This window comes from Somniosus microcephalus, unplaced genomic scaffold, assembly GCF_052327205.1.
Source record: "Somniosus microcephalus isolate GS21.2 unplaced genomic scaffold, FLI_Smic_1.0 unresolved_chr1, whole genome shotgun sequence".
NCBI lineage: Eukaryota > Metazoa > Chordata > Chondrichthyes > Squaliformes > Somniosidae > Somniosus > Somniosus microcephalus.
This window is the reverse complement of record NW_028225179.1, coordinates 98664742-98687578: the sequence shown is the minus strand read 5'-3', so window position 1 is coordinate 98687578 and position 22837 is coordinate 98664742.

Sequence of the window (22837 nt, the reverse complement as noted above, 5' to 3'; positions counted from 1 at the left end):
AAACTGAGCAATCACCCCCAAACTGAACCATCACACCAAACTGACCCATCAACAAAAACTGAGGAATCACCCCAAAACTGACCCATCAACACAAACTGACCCATCAACACAAACTGACCAACCAACCCCAAACTGACCCACCAGCGCAAACTGATCAAACATCCCTAAACTGACCCAATGCAAACTGAACTATCACTGCGAAACTGACCAATAACAAACAAATTAATCAATCACACCAAACTGACCAATCACTGCCAAACAGACCAATCCCCCAAACTGAAAAATCACTCCCAATCTAAACAAACACCCCAAACTGACCAATCACCCCAAACTGCCCCATCAACACAAACTGAACAATCACCCCAAACTGACCCATCAACACAAACTGAATAATCACCCCAAATTGACCTATTACCCCGCACTGACCAATCACCCAAATTGAGCATCAGCAGAAGCTGACCAATCAGCCCAAACTGAACAATCACTGCAAACTGACCCAGCATTCCAAACTGAACTAATCAACAACAAACTGACCAATCACCCCAAACTGACCAATCACCCACAAACTGACAAATCAACCACAGAAAGATCAATCACCCACAGACTGACCAATCACGCCAGCCTAACATTTTTTCAGAAGCAGTTTGAGTGATGTGCGGGGAATAAGATAACCAGCACCATGGGGGGATTTAACATGAAGCCATGCCAGGCCACTGTTTAGATTAACATTGGCAGTTCAACTAAAGTGCAACTAAGTGAGATGTTCAGAGACCTGTCAGTAAGTTTGGATATTTTAATCATTGGAATTACCACAGGAACTGTTGCTCTCGGAGTTTTCAATTACTGCATAACCCACATAAGTATTTTAAAACGCAACATAAACACCAGTGTCTGATTAAAAGCCCAAACAGCTGTCCACACAATTTGGAAATAAGCAGCAGACATGACAATGGGTAATGGGTAATCTAATTCCATCTTTACATTCAGCTGAAATCGGCCTTGGATTCCATGGAGCAGGATAAGCAAACTAAAAGAGAGTTAAACGGCTGCAGGAGGGGAATATTTCGGAACTGGATGAGAGTATTACTTCCGCTACCTTTAAACACAGCCACCCATTAACAACCCGCAACTTAAATGATTTCTCTCACCATCTTAGCAACTCGCAGGATCCCTGGAGCAGGACATCTCCACACAATTTGCCAAAATCCATCGATATCTTAAATCCAAAGAAAACATTTAATCGAAGAGCTGAGGAGAATAAAGGAGGAAGATCTGTGACCAATGGAGACGAACTTTGAAAGAATTGAACAGGAGCTGACGTCACTTCACGAGGACATACTGAACCTTTGTGTAGACGTCGAGCAGCAAGACAGTATCTCTTTTCTCAAGGTGACCCATTATAACCCAATCCCCAAGCTGTTGGTGTAAGTCTAAACAGCATTATAAAATAGGGTTCAAACCCCATCACAACAATAAACAATATGCAGTATAACTGAGGACAAATAGGTATCAGTCAGGACTGAGTATCGCGGAGACTGTCCCACAATGTTAGAACCGCACACTGGCCGCAGTATAACCGGAACCAGCGTGAAGGCAACTTATTAAAGCATTTGCTTGTCCCCTTTATGTTTTCTCTGTTAGTAAAGAACTGAGAGGACAGTCCACCCTTCACTGAAAGTAAGCACTTCACTGACACTGAAAACACGAGTAATATCTTTCAAAAGAGGTGCTTAGTCCTTGGCTTCAACGAATTTGACTGTGATGTGCAGTCGGCAGTATAACTGAGAACTGTGTTTACAGATGTTACAAGGGTTGCAGACCATACTGCTGGAAATCCCTCTGTGTTTCTCGGCACCTGTTTCTGAGAGCCTGCGTGAGGGAAAGATATGGATCTTGTCCTGTCACTCTAACCCTTACACTGTTTTTACTAGCCAAACAGTGCATACCAGCATCTAGTAATACATCATCAATCGTTTCACCATCCGAATAGCTCCTATAAGTAACAGAAATGTCTATGTTCAGGTTAAAGTTTGTCACCTTTCAATTTCCTCCCCTTCTCTTCTGTCCTTATATTAGAGTCAGGCTGGTGCACAGTCCGAAGTCTGCTATCCCTGAGAGCAGTGACATTGATGGTACAGTCCCTTGTGTGCTATCCCTGAGAGCAGTGACATTTGACGGTACAGTCGCAAGTTTGCTAGCCCTGAGAGCAGTGACTTTTTGGGGTGCTGTCCAATGGGTGTAACACATGCTCTGCTGAAAAACTGAGCAACAGGAAGCTATTCGACTACATGGGCATCACAATAAGCCTCATCCTTTTCTCGGCTGATGTGTACACACATGCGTGTTGCCACAGAGCTGCTTGGACGTGTCCAGGATCTGTTACATAGGCTGTTGTCTCCCTATCGAGGGGATGCTGAGGTTAGGTGTAACACCACTGTCCCCAGCTCAGGGCCGCTCTATTCCCACTCTCCTGAAGGTGCTGCCTCTTGCTGGGTACAAATGACTGGGGCAGCAGCTCGGGGGCCTCATTCAAGAGGCCATTCTGTATGTAGAACTTAGATTGAGCGATTCAGGCATGAGGTCATCAGAACATCTTATATCACATCCAAACATTCACACTTTCCAGTAGGGCTCACTGGACTGTAATCAGGCTGCCATCCCTGGTTGACAGTGTACCTTATTGACCCAGGACTCAACAAAAGTGATCAGTTTGGGAGCGGGGGCTGATTATGCTCCCCTCTGAACCTAGGACTCACTGGACAGTGATCAGATTGGGACCCCGGGCTGATTGTGTTCCCCTCTGACGCAGGACTCACTGGACAGTGATCAGACTGGGAACTCTGGCTTATTGTGTTCCTCTCTGACACAGGACTCACTGGACAGAGACCGGGCTGTGACCACTGAGTTATTGCATTCCTCTCTGACACAGGGTTCACATGCCAGAGATCAGACTGGGACCCTGTAATATCTGTTCACTGTAAACACGAGTCCAGGAATATATGCAAATGTACAGTGTACCCAGTCTGCAGTATCCACTGATACAGATATTATGGACTGGGTGACGAGTCCAGTTGTACAGACTCCCCCCCTCACTGTATTCCACTCCCCCCCCTCACTGTATTCCACTCTCCCCCTCACTGTATTCCGCTCTCTCCCTCACTGTATTCCACTCTCTCCCTCACTGTATTCCACTCTCCCCCTCACTGTATTCCACTCTCCCCCTCACTGTATTCCACTCTCCCCCTCACTGTATTCCACTCTCCCCCTCACTGTATTCCACTCTCCCCCTCACTGTATTCCACTCTCCCCCTCACTGTATTCCACTCTCCCCTCACTGTATTCCACTCTCCCCCTCACTGTATTCCACTCCCCCCCTCACTGTATTCCACTCTCCCCCTCACTGTATTCCACTCTCCTCCTCTCTGACACAGGGCTCACATGCCAGAGATCAGACTGGGACCCTGTAATATCTGTTCACTGTAAACACGAGTCCAGGAATATATGCAAATGTACAGTGTACCCAGTCTGCAGTATCCACTGATACAGATATTATGGACTGGGTGACGAGTCCAGTTGTACAGACTTCAGATATTAACCTGTGTCCATCGATATTCCTCTATGTAAAATTCTTAACATGATGTTATTTTTATTTCCGCAGTTCTAGCATCACTGACCCTGGAACCAAACACAACGCTTCATAAGCTCATCCTGTCTGAGGACTGGACCAGTGTGAGACACAGTAACGGAGAATTGCTGCTTCCTTATAAAGCAGAGAGATTCAATGCTGCTGCCTGTGTCCTGGGGTCACAGGGATTCACATCAGGGACACACAACTGGGCGGTGGACTTCAGGGACACGACTGAGTGAACGTTGGGTGTGATAGAGAGACATCCAATAGGAAAGGAGAGTTTTACCTGGGGCCTGAATATGGATACTGGATTGTGCATCCGTGAAATGAGAATGAAGATATAGCTGTTTAAAGCCCATTAGCGCCATTGATCCCGAGTGTGAATCTCAGGACTATTGGCGTTTACATGAATTATGAGGGAGAACACGTGACCGTTTACAATGCTGATGATATGTTCAATCTCTACAGGTTCACTGACACATTCGCAGAGAAACTTTTTAATTTTCTGTTTCTTAGATGGTGTTTTTTTTTATTCATTGATGCGATGTGGGCGTCGCGGGCTGACTCGGCCTACATTTAGTGCCCATTCCTAATTGCCCTTGAGAAGATGGTGGTGAGCCACCTTCTTGAACCGCTGCAGTCCATATGGTGTAGGTACACCCACAATGCTGTTAGGAAGGGAGTTCCAGGATTTTGGCCCAGCGACAGTGAAGGAACGGCGATACAGGTCCAAGTCAGGATGGTGTGTGGCTTGGATGGGAACTTGTAGGTGGTGATGTTCCCAGCCGTCTGCTGCCCTTGTCCTTCTAAGTGGTAGAGGTCGCGGGTTTGGAAGGTGCTGTTGAAGGAGCTTTGGCGAGTTGCTGCAGTGCATCTTTAGATGGTACACACTGCAGCCACAGTGTGCCAGTGGTGGAGGGAGTGAATGTTGAAGGTGGTGGATGGAGTGCCAATCAAGCAGGCTGCTTTATCCTGAATGGTGTCGAGCTTCTTCAGTGTTGTTAGAGCTGCACTCATCCAGGCAAGTGGAGAGTATTCCATCACACTCCTGACTTGTGCCTTGTAGATGTTGGAAAGGCTTTGGGGAGTCAGGAGGTGAGACACACGCCGCAGAATTCCCAGCCTCTGGCCTGCTTTTGTAGCCACAGTATTTATATGGTTGGTCCAGTTAAGTTTCTGATCAATGGTATCCCCCAGGATGTTGATAGTGGGGGATTCAGCGATGGTAATGCCATTGAATGTCAAGGGGAGATGGTTAGAGTCTCGCTTGTTGGAGATGGTCATTGCCTGGCACTTGTGTGGTGCGAATGTTACTTGCCACTTGTCAGCCCAAGTCTGAATGATGTCCAGGTCTTGCTGCATAAGGACACGGACTGCCTCAGTATCTGACGAGTCTCGAGTGGTGCTGAACAGTGTGCAATCATCAGCGAACATCCCCACTTCTGACCTTATGATGGAGGGAAGGTCATTGATGAAACAGCTGAAGATGGTTGGGCCAAGGACACTGCCCTGAGGAACTCCTGCAGTGATATCATGTGATTGAGATGAATGACCTCCAACAACCACAGCCAACTTCCTTTGTGCTAGGTATGATTCCAACCAATGGAGAGTTTTCCCGTTGATTCCCATTGACTTCAGTTTTGCTAGGGCTCCTTGAAGCCACTCTTGATCAAATGCCGCCTTGATGTCAAGGGCAGTCACTCTCACCTCACCTCTTGAGTTCAGCACTTTTTCCATGTTTGGACCAAGGCTGTAATGAAGTCAAGAGCTGAGTGGCCCTGGCGGAAAGCAAACTGGGCGTCAGTTAGCAAGTTATTGCTGAGTAAGTGCCGCTTGATAGCACTGTCGACAACACCTTCCATCACTTTGCTGATGATTGAGAGTAGACTGATGGGACGGTAATTGGCCAGGTCGGATCTGTCCTGCTTTTTGTAGACAGGGCATACTTGGGCTATTTCCCACATTGCCGGATAGATGCCAGTGTTGTAGCTGTACTGGAACAGCTTGGCGAGTGGCGCAGCTAGTTCTGGAGCACGTCTTTTGTACGATTGCCGGAATGTTGACAGGGCCCATAGCATTTGCTGTATCCAGTGTTTTCAGCCGTTTCTTGATAGCACGTGGAGTGAACTGAATGTGCTGAAGACTGGCATCTTTGATGCTGGGGACCTCAGGAGGAGGCCGAGATGGATCATCCACTCGGCACTTCTGGCTGAAGATAGTTGCAAATGCTTCAGCCTTGTCTTTTGCACTCACGTGCTGGGCTCCACCATCATTGAGGATGGGGATACTTTTGGAGCCTCCTCCTACTGTTAACTGATTAATTCTCCACCACCACTCACGACTGGATATGGCAGGACTGCAGAGCTTTGATTTGGTCCGATGGTTGTGAGATCGCTTAGCTCTGTCTATCGCATGTTGCTTCCATTGTTTGGCATGCAAGTAGTCCTGTTTTGTAGCCTCACCAGGTTGACACCTCATTTTTCGGTATGCCTGGTGCTGTTCCCGGCATGCTCTCCTGCACTCTTCGTTAAACCAGGGTTGATCTCCCGGCTTGATGGTAATGGTAGAGTGAGGGATATGCCGGGCCATGAGGTTACAGATTGTGGTTAAATGCAATTCTGCTGCTGCTGATGGCCCACAGCGCCTCATGGATGCCCAGTTTTGAGTTGCCAGATTTGTTCGAGGATAAGAAGTCTTCCCCCACGAAACTGCGTCATTCCAAACAATAGGTTCCTGAACTGATGTTTCAGAGTACAGAGAGAATGTATCCAATGCTGAGCGAATATTGCACATCTCACACAGTAAGTTGGAGACAGAGCAGGAAACAGCACTGGGAAAGGTGCTTGGCAATAAATGTTGGTGTTGAGAGTGCTGGGCTGGTGAACAATAAGTGTTCCTTGTGCAGAGCTCTTGGGCTGTGATCATGGACTGGGACGTGTGTTACTGTGCAGGGTGATGAGGTTTCAACGTGAGCTCCTTGTCGATTGCACCAGCTGTCCAATCTGGAACTCTTCACTCCTGGTCATTCCACCGTGTGAGGCCTTGCTGCTCTTTGTGAATCCGGGGTTTGTGTTACAAATTCCAGCCGTGCTGCTCACCATCAGGAAACCGGAGTAATGGGATCCCGGAGTCACATTGCACTGTTAACACAAACGCAGGTGTTAGCAGTAGAAAAATACATAAAATACGCAAAAATGTTAACTAAGTGGGCAAAATTGGTTCCGGACGAGTTGATGCAGCGAAGAGTCGCTGACTTACACCTCCTGGTTCTAATAAGAGAAGAAAAGCTCATGATAGGAACTTGCATAATCTGGCTCCAGACCAGCTGAAGATCTCCATAACCTGTCTCCAGACCAGCTAAAGATCAACATAATGTGATTCCAGACCAGGTGCTCTATCAAAACCAGGTGGCACCGAAAAATGTTGAGGTCCTCGGCAATTCTGAGCCAACCATGAGTAGATGTAAAACTTTCTTTAAGATGTTGTTCTGGGGCAGGCCTTTGTTTTCAGATAAGGGAATCTAGTTTGGAAGTTCGTATTGTTGTTAAATCAATTCTAAATCCTGCATCAATTGTAGATGTTGATTAATTTCAACGTGGTATTTTCTGCTATATAATAAATCACTCTTTTGTTTATAAAGCCAAGGGTTATGCCTGAAATTTATTATTAGCTAAAATAGCCATTAAGTGAAATAGAAAGGCGAAGAGTTTCTGTTTGTTTTATCTTTGCAATCTGGGTTAAATTAGCCGAAGTAGTGCTAAAGCTCATGGAAACTCAAGCATGAGTTACATCAAGCATAAAGCAAGTCTCGGCGATTTTTAACCCTGGGTAAAAAGTGATTTTGCCCGAAGCTGGCCGCGCCTACAAAGCTGGCCACACCCCAAGTTGGAAATAATGAGCCTGGTTACTTTCTGCTCATTGCATCGGTTCGACAGCGGTCTTCTAATTTAACTTTTCTCAGGCACACATTCATCAGCCGGCACGGTATAAATGTTTCTAAAGTTTAAAAAAAATGATTAAGTAAGAAACTGACCAGTGTGCACCTAAAAAACTACTCAATGGTTCAGTCTCATTTTTTAATTCATTTTCAGTGCATTAAAATTCAGAGGTGGGAGTGACTCACTGACCTTGGGGTTTATATGCAAAAATCGTTGAAGGTGGCAGGGCAGGTTGAGAAAGTGGCTAAAAAAGCTTACGGGATCCTGGGCTTCATAAATAGAGGGATAGAGCACAAAGGCAAGGAAGTTATGATGAACATTTATAAAAAACTGGTTATGCCGCAACTGGAGTATTGCATTCAATTCATGGTAACCGCACATTATGAAGGATGTGAAGGCCTTAGAGAGGGTGCAGGAACGATTTACAAGAATGGTTCCAAGGATGAGGGACTTCAGTTACGTGGATAGACTGGTGAAGCTGGGGTTGTTCTCCTTAGAGCAGAGAACGTTGAGAGGAGATTTAATAGAGTTGTTAAAATTCATGAGGGCTGTAGTCCGAGTAGATAGAGAGAAACTGTTCCCATTGGCAGAAGGGTCATGAACGAAAGGACACAGATATAAAGTGATTGGCAGAAGAACCAAAGGTGACATGAGGTTAAACATTTTTACGCAGTGAGTAATTAAGTTCTGGAATGCACTGCCTGAAAGGCTGGTGGAAGCAGGTTCAATCGCGGCTTTCAAATGAGAATTGGATAAGTACCTGAAGGAAAAATACTGCAGGGCTTACGGGGAAAGGGTGGGATACTTGGACTAGCTGAATTACTCTTGTAGTGAGCCAGCAGGGTTTTGATGGGCCGAATGCTCTCCTTCTATGCTGTAACCATTCTATGATTCTATGATGTATAATCATAGAAGTGGTTCACGGTTAATCAACGCTTCATTTTCCAAATGTTCATCCTTGTTTTCAAATCCCTCGATGGCTTCACCCCGCCCCATGTCTGTAAACACCTCCAGCCCCACAACCCCCAGAAATATCTGTGCTCCTCTAATTCTGCCTTCTTGAACATCCCTGATTATAATCGCTCAACAATGGGTGGCCGTGGCATCTGTTGCATTGTCACTAATCTCTGGAATTCCCTGCTTAACATCTCCACCTCTCCACATCTCTTTCCTCCTTTTAGCCGCTCTTTAAAACCTACATCTTTGATCAAACTTTTGGTCACCTTCCCTAATTTCTCCTTATGTAGCTCGGTGTCAAAAATGTTGTCTTATAACATTTCTGTGAAACACCTGGGGATGTTTTACAACGTTAAAGGGGCAAGTTGTTGTTGTTATTGTAATATTAACCAAATGAATCTTACGGCAGACCAGCAAATGGATCGAGATAGATATGTGATGCTAATTATATTGAAGCCTTAAATATGCCCACGAGGGATCGCCAGGGTCTGTTGGAGATTAAGGTTGCGAAGGAGTAAAAGTAACAATTATCTTGGATCACTTCTGTAGTTTAAAACCTGAACATTAATTAAATGACTTATATGAAACACTGTAATTTTGGCGTTGTACATGGGACATCTACCTTTGGAAATAATGAATCATGTGTTTCGGTTTAAAATATAGCTCAGCACCATGGACGAGCATTATTTAGTATATGCAGTCAACCTCAATATATGAGCATGCATTATCAGAAATAAAAAATGATGGATATTTTGGACATCCTGTATAGCTGCATGTTGGTGATCGTGTGAGGAATGCATAATTTGTCTTCTGCTAAGTGAATTGCTTGTGTAAGGAAATAACTGACAGTAATGACGTCAGCCATGAGGGATTATAGCGTAACTTTTGGGGCTAGGTTAATAAACATAGGCAGAGGTATCCCTTAGCTCTAGTATTGAACGAAAACTGTTAATAAAGCCTGTTCTTCAGTGAGACAATGAAGTGAGGTCATGAAGTCTTGTTTGAGAGAAATAGCTTTTGAATGAGCAATTACAACTAAATAGACTCCCTTTAAAGGATTTGCGAACAGAAACATCATGAAGTCTGATCTATAACATCCACATGTGGTGTTGGCAAAATATGAGCCCAGAAATTCAGGTCGGTGGCTTCCCATGGGTGCAAGCCCCGGACCTGCACTTACCTACCGCGCCAGCCGTTGAGCTGTGGGCCCGCATGGGATTCCGATCCTGGGCCTCCTCCCACTGCCGGCGCGCAGAGCTTGCATATCCCAGGGCACAGTTAGTTCGATGCATCCCCTGGGGTCACGGGGGCCATGGAGAACCAATGTTAGCAGGGAATGCTTCATTCATATGTTTGAAAAGAAGACCTGTCAAACCTATAAATACTATATAAGGCATAAAACTATAAGGCACAAAGGACTAACAAGGGAAGGGAATACACAATGAATGGTAAGACCCTAGGAAAGACAAAGGATCAGATGGACCTGGTGTGCATGTACATAGATCCGTGAAGGCAGCAGAACAGGTGGATAAGGTGGGTAAAAAGGCATATGGGATATTTGCCTTCATTAGCCGAGGCATAGAATATAAGAGCAGGGAGGTTATGATGGCGCTGTACAAAATGCTGGTAAGGCCACAGCTGGAGTACTGTGTGCAGTTCTGGTAGCCACACTATAGGAAGGATGTGATTGCTTTGGAGATGGTGCAGAGGAGATTCACCAGGATGTTACCTGGGCTGAAGCGCTTCAGCTATGAAGAAAGACTGGACAGGCTGGGGTTGTTTTCCTTGGAGCAGAGAAGGCTGAGGGGTGACCTGATTGAGGTGTACAAAATTATGAGGGGCAGAGATAGGGTAGATAGAAAGGAACTTTTCCCCTTAGTAGAGGGGTCAATAACAAGGGGGCATAGATCCAAGGTAAGGGGCAGGAGGTTTAGAGGGGATTTGAGGAAAAACTTTTTCACCCAGAGGGTGGTTGGAATCTGGAACTCACTGCCTGAAAGGGTGGTAGAGGCAGGAACCCTCACAACATTCAAGAAGCATTTGGATGAGCACTTGAAATGCCATAGCATACAAGGCTACGGACCAAATGCTGGAAAATGGGATTAGATTAGACAGGGCTTGATAGCCGGCGCGGACGCGATGGGGCGAAGGTCCTCTTTCTGTGCTGTATAAATCTATGAATCTAAAACATTATTAAATCTTCAAAAAAAAAATTAAAAATCACATTTTTAGAATAACTATAAATTATATGAAAAAACTATTTTAAACATTGGCCCAGAAATTCGGGTCAGCGGCTTCCCGCAGATGCAAGCCCCCGATCTGCACTTACCTTGCGCGCCGGCTGTTGAGCTGTGGGCCCCTGCAGAATTGTGATCTGGGGCCTGGTCCAGCTGCCAGCGTGCAGTGCTTGCATATCCCAGGGGCACAGTTAGTTCGATGCGTCCCCTGGGATCACGTGGGCCACAGGGAGCCAATCGGAGCAGGGAATGCTCCATTCATAAGTCTGACAGGAAGTGCTGTCGAGACTAATAAATACTACGGCCCCAAAACAGCTCTAACTCTTCAAATAAATTTTTTAAAAATCAAATTTTTTAAATAAACTATAAATTAAATGAAATAACTATTGTAAGCAATAATTTACATTTTTGAAAAAAATGATTATATTTTCTAACAGGGCTAAAAATAAACTTACCTTGCTTTAAAGTATTTAAAAATTATAAACCTGTGGAAAACATGTTTTAATTTTAATTAATTCACCACTTACCTTGTAAAATGCAGGCCTTACGCCTGCTTTTTAAATGTCTAACTTCTGGAGAATTACACTCCCGGGCAAACCTGTAAAGAAAACTGAAGTTCGATGTGCACATGCAGCCTCTACTGCGCACGCGTTCGACCTCTTAACCCCTCCGTTCAGGGGATTGGAAGTGCCAGTTTCCCGCGCATGCGCAGTGCATGCAGGAAACAGGCACTTCCATTGGGCCTACGGTGACTACCCCATGCGTACTCACCTGTGGAGACCCGAATTTCTGGGCTATTAATTTACATTTTTGAAAAACTTAATTACATTTTCTTAAAGGGCTAAAAATAAACTTACCTCTCTTTAAAGTATTTAAAAATAACAAAGCTGTGGGAAAAATGTTTTAATTTGAATGAATTCACCACTTACCTAGAACAAAGCAGGCCTTACACCTGCTTTTTATAAAAGTAGCTCCTGGAGACTTACCGTCCTGGAAAAACCTGGAAAAAAGTTCGATGCGCATGCACTGCCTCTCCTGTGCACGTGTTCCACCTCTCAACCCCTTCTTTCAGGGGAACGGAAGTGCTGGTTTACCGCGCATGTGGAGTGCAATAACGAATCCGACACTTCCATTGGGCCTACAGGTGAGTACCCCATGCATATTCACCCGTGGAGACCCGAATTTCTGGGCCAATATGTTGCTTTAAGCTGGAGTCAGTAAGTATTCTGAGGCCGCAAAGCAAAATGAGACAAGTGCCATTAAAGCATGTCCAGATACTGCTGCGCTGTTGTAATTCTAAATCCAAGTGGTGAAATCTTGGATAACCATGGAATGAATTTTAGTCTTTACATCCGGGATGTCTTGCATCACCTGGGCCAAGCATACAAAGCCGAATCCTCCGCAGAGGAGAGGCTTCCATAAAAAACAGCGTATTGCCCTCCATTACTATCAATGGAAAGAAATTCGGGAGGGTTCTGTTAACACCTGCGGTCATGGCTGACAGATGTTCCTTTCTGCAAATGGGGTAGATGGCGCTATCATGTCTGCCTCTCACTCCCCGTCTGATGTTTAGTTCTATTAACATCAATAAACCTGAATATCAATCGGGGCTTATAACTGGCAGCCCATGTGCTACCTCATGTTCAGCGCCACTGACCAAAACCAATTTCTACCCCATAGAGTCGACCGATGTTTAATGCCCAGGCGATAAAAACTACAAATTATCCCAAGTTTCCTATGCATGGTAGAAGAAGAGCGAATGAAATAGAATTTCCACGAGACTTCTCCTGCGTTTGATGTAGTGTATATGGACTTCAGCAAGACTTTTGATAAGGTTCCACATGGCAGACTGGTCACGAAGTTAAAAGCCCATTGGATCCAGGGCAAAGTACCAAGTTGAATTCAAAACTGGCTCAGAGACAGGAAGCAGAGAGTAATGATTAATGGGTGTTCCTGTGAATGGAAGTCTGTTTCCAGTGGGATCCGCAGGGCTCAGTACTATGTCCTTTGCTTTTTGTGGTATATAGCAACGATCTTGACTTGAATATAGGGGGTATGATTAAGAAGTTTACAGATGATACTAAAATCGGCTGTGTGGTTGATACTGAAGAGTGAAGCTGTAGACTGCAGGAAGATATGAATAAACTGGTCAGGTGGGCTGAACAGAGGCAAATTAAATTATATCCGGAGAAGTGTGAGGTTATGCATTTGGGGAGGCTAACTAGGAAAGAGAATACACATTAAATGGTAGGACGCTGAGTAGTGTTGAGGAACAAAGCGAACTTGGAGTGCATATCCACAGATCCCTGAAGGTAGCATGCCAAGTAGATAAGATGGTTAAGAAGGCAAACGGAATGCTTGAATTTATTATCCATGGCTTAAAATACAAGCATAGGGAGGTTATGCTTCAACTGTATGAAACAATAGTTAGGCACCAGCTAAAGTACTGTGTGCAGTTCTGGCCACCACATTACAGGAAAGTTGTGACTGCACTAGAGAGGGTACAGAGGAGATTTACAAGGATATTGCTGGGAGCAGAGAATGTTAGCTATGAGGAAAGACTAGATAGGCTGGGTCTGTTTTGCTTGGAACAGAGGAGGCTGAGGGGAGACCTTATTGAGTTGTATAAAATTATGAGCAGCATAGACAAGGTCGATAGAAAGGACCTATTTCCCTCAGTAGAGGGGTAAAACCAGGGGGCACAGATTTAAAGTAATTGGGGGAAGGTTTAGTGGGGATTTGAGGGGAAATTTCTTTAGCCAGAGGGTTGTCGGGGTCTGTAATTCACTGCCTGAAAGCGTGGTAGAGGCCAGAACCCTAACCTCACTTATAAAGTATTTGGATGTGCACTTGGGATGCTCTAACCTGCAGGGCTACGGACCAAGAGCTGGGAAGTGGGATTAGGCTGGATAGCTCTTTGATGGCCGGCGTGGACACGATGGGCTGAAATGGCTTCCTTCTGTGCTGTAACTTTCTATGATTCTATGATATCCCACCACAGCTTTGGAAAAAATCTTTGTAATCCAGGAGAAACGGTGTAAGGTGTTAAATTTATCACAGGAGATCGTCAAATCCCTCACCAGTAATTGTATTCAATGGTGTTGCTGCAGAAACTACACCCCTGATGCAGGGGTCATTTCCAGCTTCAATAATTGGATGGAAGTCAGGCAGGGTGTACAATGGGCAGGTCGCACGCTCTTCACATTATCGTCCATGTGGTAAAGGTGAAAATTACCGTCTTTTCTAGTCCTATGGTCCCTTTCGATAAACCGAGAGATAAATAGTTCAAATCAATAATTAACTTTAATTGATCTGTTGGGAATTTTTTTTTTAATGTTTATTAACGCAAAAACTGGAGGAAAGAGTAATACCATGTCACACATCAAGTTCAGACGAATGATAGAAAAACTGGGATTTGCTAATTATATAGGATGTCCGTAATGTCAAAGGGATTTCCAATGCTATGTTTGTACAAGCTGCAGTGCTCAAAGCTTACGTTTCCACTCTTGACAGATTTGGATCTGAGACAAGAGCTATTGCTGTTTACATTATTCAGCACAGTATGGAAGCTAAAGAACCATTTTATGCCGACAAATAGAGGAAAATAATTATTTTGTTGATAGGTTATCGACCTGAACTGTTATAACATAAGAAATAGGAGCAGTAGTAGGCCATACGGCCCCTCGGGCCTGCTCCGCCATTCAATAGGATCATGGCTGATCTGAATCTAGACTCATGTCCACTTCCTTGCCCTCTCCCCGTAACCCCTAATTCCCTTATCTGCTAGGAAAATTACTATCTCCATTTTAAATGTATTTAATGTTGCAGTTTCCACAACTCTCTGGGGTAGCAAATTCCATAGATTTACTACCCTCTGAGTGAAGAAGTTTCTCCTCATCTCAGTTTTGAAAGGGCAGCCTCTTATTCTAAGATTATGCCCCCTAGTTCTGATCTCACCCATCAGTGGAAACATCCTCACCACATCCACCCGATCAAGCCCCCTCACAATCTCATATGTCTCGATAAGATCGCCTCTCATTCTTCTGGACCCCAATGAGTAGTGTCCCAACCTACTCAACCTTTCCTCATACGACAACCGCCTCACATCTGGAATCAACCGAGTGAACCTTCTCTGAACCGCCTCGAGAGCAAGTATATCTTTGCTTAAATATGGAAACCAAAAATGCACGCATTATTCCAGGTGTGGCCTCACCAATACCCTGTATAACTGCAGCAAGACCTCCATGTTTTTATACGCCATCCCCCTTGCAATATAAGCCAAGATTCCATTGGCCTTCCTGATCACCTGCTGCACCTGCATGCTAACTTTTTGTGTTTCATGCACCAGGACCCCCAGATCCCTTTGTACTGTAGCACTTTGCAGTTTCTCTCCATTTAAATAACTTTGTCTTTGATTTTTTCTGCCAAAGTGCATAACCTCACACTTTCCAACATTATATTGCATCTGCCAAATCTCTGCCCACTCACTTAGCCTGCCTATGTCCTTTCGCAGGTTTTTTATGTCCTCCTCACTCACTGCTTTCCCTCCAATTTTTGTATTGTCGGCAAAATTGGATATGTTGCACTCAGTCCCTTTTTTCCAACTCGTTAATATAGATTGTAAAGAGTTGGGGTTCCAGCACTGACCCCTGCGGAACAGCACTAGTTACTGATTGCCAGCCCGAGAATGAACCATTTATCCCAACTCTTTGTTTTCTGTTAGATAGCCAATCTTCCACCCATGCCAGTATATTACCCCCAATCCCGTGATTTTTTATCTTGATCAGTAATCTTTCGTGTGGAACCTTGTCAAATGCCTTTTGGAAGTCCAAATACACTACATCCACTGGTTCCCCTTTATCCACCCTGTATGTTACATCCTCAAATAATTCGAGCAAATTTGTCAAACATGACTTCCCCTTCGTAAAACCATGCTGACTCTGTCCTATTTAATTATGTTTATCCAAATGCTCTGTTACTGTTTCCTTAATAATGGACTCCAACATTTTGCCAACCACAGATGTTAGGCTAACTGGTCTATAGTTTCCAGCTTTTTGTCTACTTACCTTCTTAAATAACGGTGCTACATTAGCAGTTTTCCAATCTGCCGGGACCTTTAATGAGTCCAGGGATTTCTGGAAAAAGATCACCAATGCATCCACAATCCCTACCGCCACTTCTCTCAAGACCCTAGGATGTAGGCCATCAGGTCCGGGGGATTTATCCGCCTTGAGTCCCATTATTTTACTGAGTACCATCTCCTTAGTGATTTTAATCGTGTTTAGCTCCTCCCCCCCCCCATTGCCCCCTGTTTGTCCAGTGTTGGGATATTTTTTGTGTCCTCTACTGTAAAGACTAATACAAAATATTTGTTCAGCGTCTTTGCCATCTCCACGTTCCCCATCACTAGTTTCCCAGTCCCATCCTCTAAGGGACCAACGTTCACTTTAGCCACCATTTTTCTTTTTATATAGCTGTAGAAACTCTTGCTATCTGTTTTTATATTTTTTGCTGGTTTACTTTCATAATCTATCTTCCCTTTCTTAATTAATCCTTTAGTTATTGTTTGCTGGCTTTTAAATGCTTCCCAATCTTTTATCCTCCCACTAGATTTGGCTAATTTATATGCCCTTTTTTTCAGTCGAATACTATCTTTTATTACTTTACTAAGCCACGGATGGCTGTCTTTTCTTTCACTCCCCTTTTTCCTCAGTGGAATATATTTATCTTGAAAGATGTGAAATATCTCCTTGAATGTAGACCACTGCTCTTGTACCGTCTTACACTTTAATCTGTTTTCCCAGTCCACTTTAGTCAATTCTACTCTCATACCTTCATAGTCTCCTTTATTTAAGCTTAGTATGCTGGTTTGAGATCCAACTCTCTCACCCTCAAACTGAATATGGAATTCAACCATATTATGGTCACTCATTCCAAGGGGATCCTTTACTTGGACATTTTTTATTAATCCTGTCTCATTACACAGGACCAGATCTAAGATTGCCTACCCCTGTTTGGTTCAGTTACATACTGCTCAAGGAACCCATCCCTAATACACTCTATGAACTCTTCCTCAATGCTGCCATGCCCAATTTGACTAGTTAACTCTGTTTCTCTCTCCACAGAAGCTGCCTCACCTGCTGAGTATTTCCAGCATTTTCAGCATTTATTTCAGGTATCCAGCATCCACAGTGTTTTGCTTTTGACAATAATTACACTTGCATTCAAACACACAGCTTAAAATACATTTAGGATAATTGATGAGAAATTATTTAAGGAGAGCTTCTCTTGTAGCAGCAGCTATCTGGGGTTAGGAATCCTTGGGCGGAATAGCACAGTGGCCTGTTATCCGCCCCTCCCGATATTCAGCTCCTCCATTGGTCTAAGAAACTGGACATCGAGTGGGCAGATAATGGGCAGCCAACGCACTACCGCCCAAGAAAATCATGGTCCTGTTTACAAAGCACAGTCATTCTTTCCAGAGCTCCACTTCGTATGGAAACATAGAAATTAGAAAACATAGATACATAGGAGCAGGAGTAGGCCATTCGGCCCTTCGAGCCTGCTCCACCATTCAATATGATCATGACTGATCCTTTATCTCAATAGCATATTCCCGCTCTCTCCCCATACCCCTTGATGCCTTTTGTGTCTAGAAATCTATCTATAACCTTCTTAAATATATTTGGTATTAATAGCTATTGCACATTATTAATGAACTAAGTTGTAAATCCGCTTCTTAATGTTTGCATCTGAGGCAAATCAAGTTCCACATTTCTAATAATAACTGATATATCATAAAATTCCCTCTGGTCATGCTCAGATCCCACTTATTGCATGTCATTTAACGGGCTGCATTGCTGCAAGCGATTCCGGTGATAAAAGTTGGAGCACAATACATAATGAAATGCCTGTCATTATACTGTACACATAAATTAATTTATCACTGAGAAAACTTCCTTTGCGCATCATGTGTTGAGAAACAGCACGGGGTGGAATCCTGGTAGGAATTTTAACCAGCTTCCAGAAGACTAAGCAATAGAATATTGCAGTCAGGATCGTGTAATCACACTGAAACCGACATTGCCTGATTATTGAGGATAATTGAAATGATGAGATACTGGGCTACATTTTGAAGCTAACATTTAGCTTAAATCTGGCAATGGCGCTCCGGCCTCTTGCTTTTATCTGTTAGCAGATCTTCAATGACGGTTTACACCAGGAAAGGCAGATGGAAATCTAACTATGTGTATGGATAGACAGCAATAAGCAGATCAGCCGCACTTTTGGCTATTTTGCACCGAGCCAGAAATTCCTTTCTGTTGATGTGAATGGAATTTAAAATTAGGCAGATTTAATTGTGGATGCCACGCGGAAATGCCCATTTTTTGGCCGGGCATTCACTGCACCGTTGTTTTCTTTTGAAGTAACTCAGAATAAGTTTGCAACGTGTATTGATAAAAGAAATGTATCTTTTTAGAACTTCTAGTCTTATCCGCAGGATTTGGTGAAATAGAGTGGGAGATTTGAGTGAAAAGAAAACGTTCCCTGAATTTCATACCAAGAGCTGGCGACTGATCATCCTCTCAGATTAAGGAGTTAGTAATTTAATTTACACTTTTTTGCAGCTAATTAGGTGACAATCGTCATTCTCTCCCGTGGAAAGTGCGGTCACTCCAAATGCATCACCCGTTACCTGGTGGCCATGGCAGCTGCTGATCTAATGGTCCTGATATTTGAAATAATTCTGCATCAGATTAACGATGCATATTTCCCATTTTCATTCCTGAACTATACTCCGATTTGTAGTCTCAATATCGCCTTGCACTTTGTTTCCATTGATTGCTCTGTCTGGCTAACTGTGGCTTTCATCTTTGACCAATTTGTTGCTATTTGTTACCAAATGTTGCGAACAAAATATTGCACCGAACAACCTGCAGCTGTGGTGATAGCAGTTGTGTGTTTCTTAAGCCTTTTTGAAAATGTTCCAATCTACTTTGTATTTGAACGTTGGGAAATAATTGACAATGTACCATGGTCCTGCTATGTAAAATCAAGCTTCTACACCGTGCCCATATGGGTAGCATTTTTGTGGTTGGACACCATTTTGACCCCATTTGCACCATTTGTGTTGATTGTGCTGCTCAATCCCCTGACCATCAAGCACATTGTACTGGCCAATAGAGTGAGGAGCCGTCTCCAAGGAAACAACAAGGTTCAGAATCACATTGATCCAGAGATGGAGAACTGAAGGAAATCAATCATTTTACTTCTCGCCATATCTGACAATTTTATACTATTATGAATGGTAAATGTCATAGTTTACATATATGTGCAATTTACAGATACACAACTTACGGAAGCAAAATACAACAACTCCTTCACCATTGCGGAACATTCCGGATATATGCTGAGGTGTTTGAGTGCTTCCGCAATCACGTTTCTTTATGCAGTGTCCCAGAGAAAATTCAGGGAGGAAACAAAGAATGTGATTCAGCGACCACAGGCTCTCATTACTGATTAATCAGACAAATTAAATCGTCCATGTGACTAAAATGTAATTATATCCATCGCAAGCGAGCAGAAGTTGTTCAATTGACATCTACAAAGAGGAATCTCGAAAGGACATGGCAGCTTCCATCTGTTCCCCATATTAGATATCATATTGTAGGAGATCAAAGATGCTTGGGATATTATTAACTTTTTCCGAAAGTGTAAGGCAAGCGATATAGGATCTGAAAAAAAAATTCATGCCAAAATAAATCAATTACACAAACATATCCGTTCTTTTACTGATCTCAACCCAGCATCGGTTTCCTTAACATGTCCCATAATCCCATACTCCTGTCAGTAACACATGTTATCTGTTGAAACAGCCATCTATTCCCATCAAAGGATTCATTTTGTAAATGGACCTCCAGGCATATGATTCTTTCAGTGACCAGGTCCTGCCTGACCTGACATTTTTTCCCAACTTAAGGATTTACAACTTTAGAATGGACAACATTTGTTCACAATTGCTATTAACGATTTAGACCTTGGAATCAATAACACAATTTCTAAATTTGCGGATGTTAGTGAATACTGAGGAGAACTGCAACATATTGCAAGAAAACAATAATCAACTTGCAGAATCCGCATACAATTGTCAAATTAATTTACCATAGGTAAATGTGAGGTATCACATTTTGGTAAGAAGAATTAGCCACATATTACTTGGACAATATGAATCTAAATGGTGTAGTGGAGCAAAGGGATCAGGGCGTACATAGAACCCAAATGATTAAGAGTTTCGACGTAGGCCAATAATGCCATTAGAAAAGCAAACCAACCATTATGGTTTATTTCTAGGGGGATATAATTGAAAAAGTAGAAAAAATAAGCTAAACTTTTATCGAACCATGATTAGAACACGCTTGGGATTCTGTGTATGGTTATGGTCAACATATTATGGAAACATGATATAGAGGCACTGGAGAAGGTGCAATAAAAACATTACAAGGATGAAACCAGAACATCAAAGTTATACATATCAGGAAAGGATGAACAGTCATTTGAAAGGCGGCTACATAATAGAGGTTTTGAAATTATGAAAGGTTTTGATAGAGTAGACAGAGTGAGAGAGCGTGTTTCCACTTGTGGGGAAGAACAAAACTAAAGGCCATCATCATAATTTAGTCACCAAGAAATCAAATACGGAATTCAGTAGACACATCTTTACCCAGAAAGTAGTGAGAATAAGGAACTCGCTAACACAGGGAATAGTTGAGGCGAATACATTAGCTGCATTTCAGGGAAAGCGAGATAGATGTATGAGGGAGAAGGTTATAGAGAGTTATGCTGAAAGATTGAGAAACATTGCGAACAAGATACTGCACCGAACAAACTGCAGCTGTGGTGATAGCAGTGGTGTGTTTCTTAAATCTTAGAGTCATAGAGTCATAGAGTAATACAGCACGGAGAGAGGCCCTTCGGCCCATCGTGTCCATGCCGGCCATCAAGCCCTGTCTAATCTAATCCCATATTCAAGCATTTGGCCCGTAGCCTTGTATGCTATGGCATTTCAAATGCTCATCCAAATGCTTCTTAAATGTTGTGAGGGTTTCTGCCTCCACAACCCTTTCAGGCAGTGAGTTCCAGACTCCAACCACCCTTTTAGAATCTTTTAGAAAATGTTCCAATCTACTTTGTATTTGAACGTTGGGAAATAATTGACAATATACCATGGTCCTGCTATGTAAAATCAAGCTTCTGCACCGTGCCCATATTGGTAGCATTTTTGTGGTTGGACACCATTTTAACCCCATTTGCACCATTAGTGTTGATCGTGCTGCTCAACCCCTGACCATCAAGCACATTGTACTGGCCAATAGAGTGAGGAGCCGTCTCCGAGGAAACAACAAGGTTCAGAATCACACTGATCCAGAGATGGAGAACTGAAGGGAATCAATAATTTTACTTCTCGCTATATCTGACAATTGTATACTATTATGGATGGTAAATTTCATAGTTTACATATATGTACAATTTACAGATACACAACTTACGGAAGCAAAATACAACAACTCCTTCACCATTGCGGAACATTCCGGATATATGCTGAGGTGTTTGAGTGCTTCCACAATCACGTTTATTTATACAGTGTCCCCGAGAAAATTCAGGGAGGAAATAAAGAATGTGATTCAGCGACCACAGGCTCTCATTACTGATTAATCAGACAAATTAAATCGTCCATGGGATTAAAATGTAATTATATCCATCGCAAGCGAGCAGAAGTTTTTCAATTGACATCTACAAAGAGGAATCTCTAAAGGACATGGCAGCTTCCATCTGTTACCCATATTAGATATCATATTCTAGGAGATCAAAGATGCTTGGGATATTATTAACTTTTGCCGAAAGTGTAAGACAAGTGATATAGGATCTGAAAAAAAATATCATGCCAAAATAAATCAATTACACAAACATATCCGTTCTTTTACTGATCTCAACCCAGCATCGGCTTTCTTAACATATCCCATAATCCCATACTCCTGTCAGTAACACATGTTATCTGTTGAAACAGCCATCTATTCCCATCAAAGGATTCATTTTGTAAATGGGCCCCCAGGCATATGATTCTTTCAGTGACCAGGTCCTGCCTGACCTGACATTTTTTCCCAACTGAAGGATTTACTGCTTTAGAATGGACACCATTTTTACATAATTGCTATTAACGATTAGACTTTGGAATCAATAACACAATTTCTAAATTTGCGGATGTTAGTGAATACTGAGGAGAACTGCAACATATTACAAGAAAACAATAATCAACTTGCAGAATCCGCATACAATTGTCAAATTAATTTTAACATAGGTAAATGTGAGGTATCACATTTTGGTAAGAAGAATTAGCCACATATTTCTTGGACAATATGAATCTAAATGGTGTAGTGGAGCAAAGGGATCAGGGAGTACATAGAAGCCAAATGATTAAGAGTTTCGACGTAGGCCAATAATGCCATTAGAAAAGCAAACCAACCATTATGGTTTATTTCTAGGGGGATATAATTGAAAAAGTAGAAAAAATAAGCTAAACTTGTATCGAACCATGATTAGAACACACTTGGTGTTCTGTGCATGGTTTTGGTCAACATATTATGGAAAATGATATAGAGGCTACATAATAGAGGTCTTTGTAATTATGAAAGGTTCTGAGAGAGCGTGTTTCCACTTGTGGGGAAGAGCAAAACTAAAGGCCGTCATCATAAGATAGTCACCAAGAAATCAAATACGGAATTCTGTAGACACATCTTTACCCAGAAAGTAGTGAGAATAAGGAACTCGCTATCACAGGGAATAGTTGAGGCGAATACATTAGCTGCATTTCAGGGAAAGCGAGATAGATGTATGCTGGAGAAGGTTATAGAGAGTTATGCTGATAGATTGAGATGAATAAGGATGAGAGGAGGCTCGAGTGGATCATTAACGCCAGCATGTACTGGTCGGACCGAATAGCATATTTCTGTCCTGTTTATTGTATGTAATTCTGTGTAAACCCAGCGTTCAGATCTCCAGTCAGCATTAAAGACAGGGGA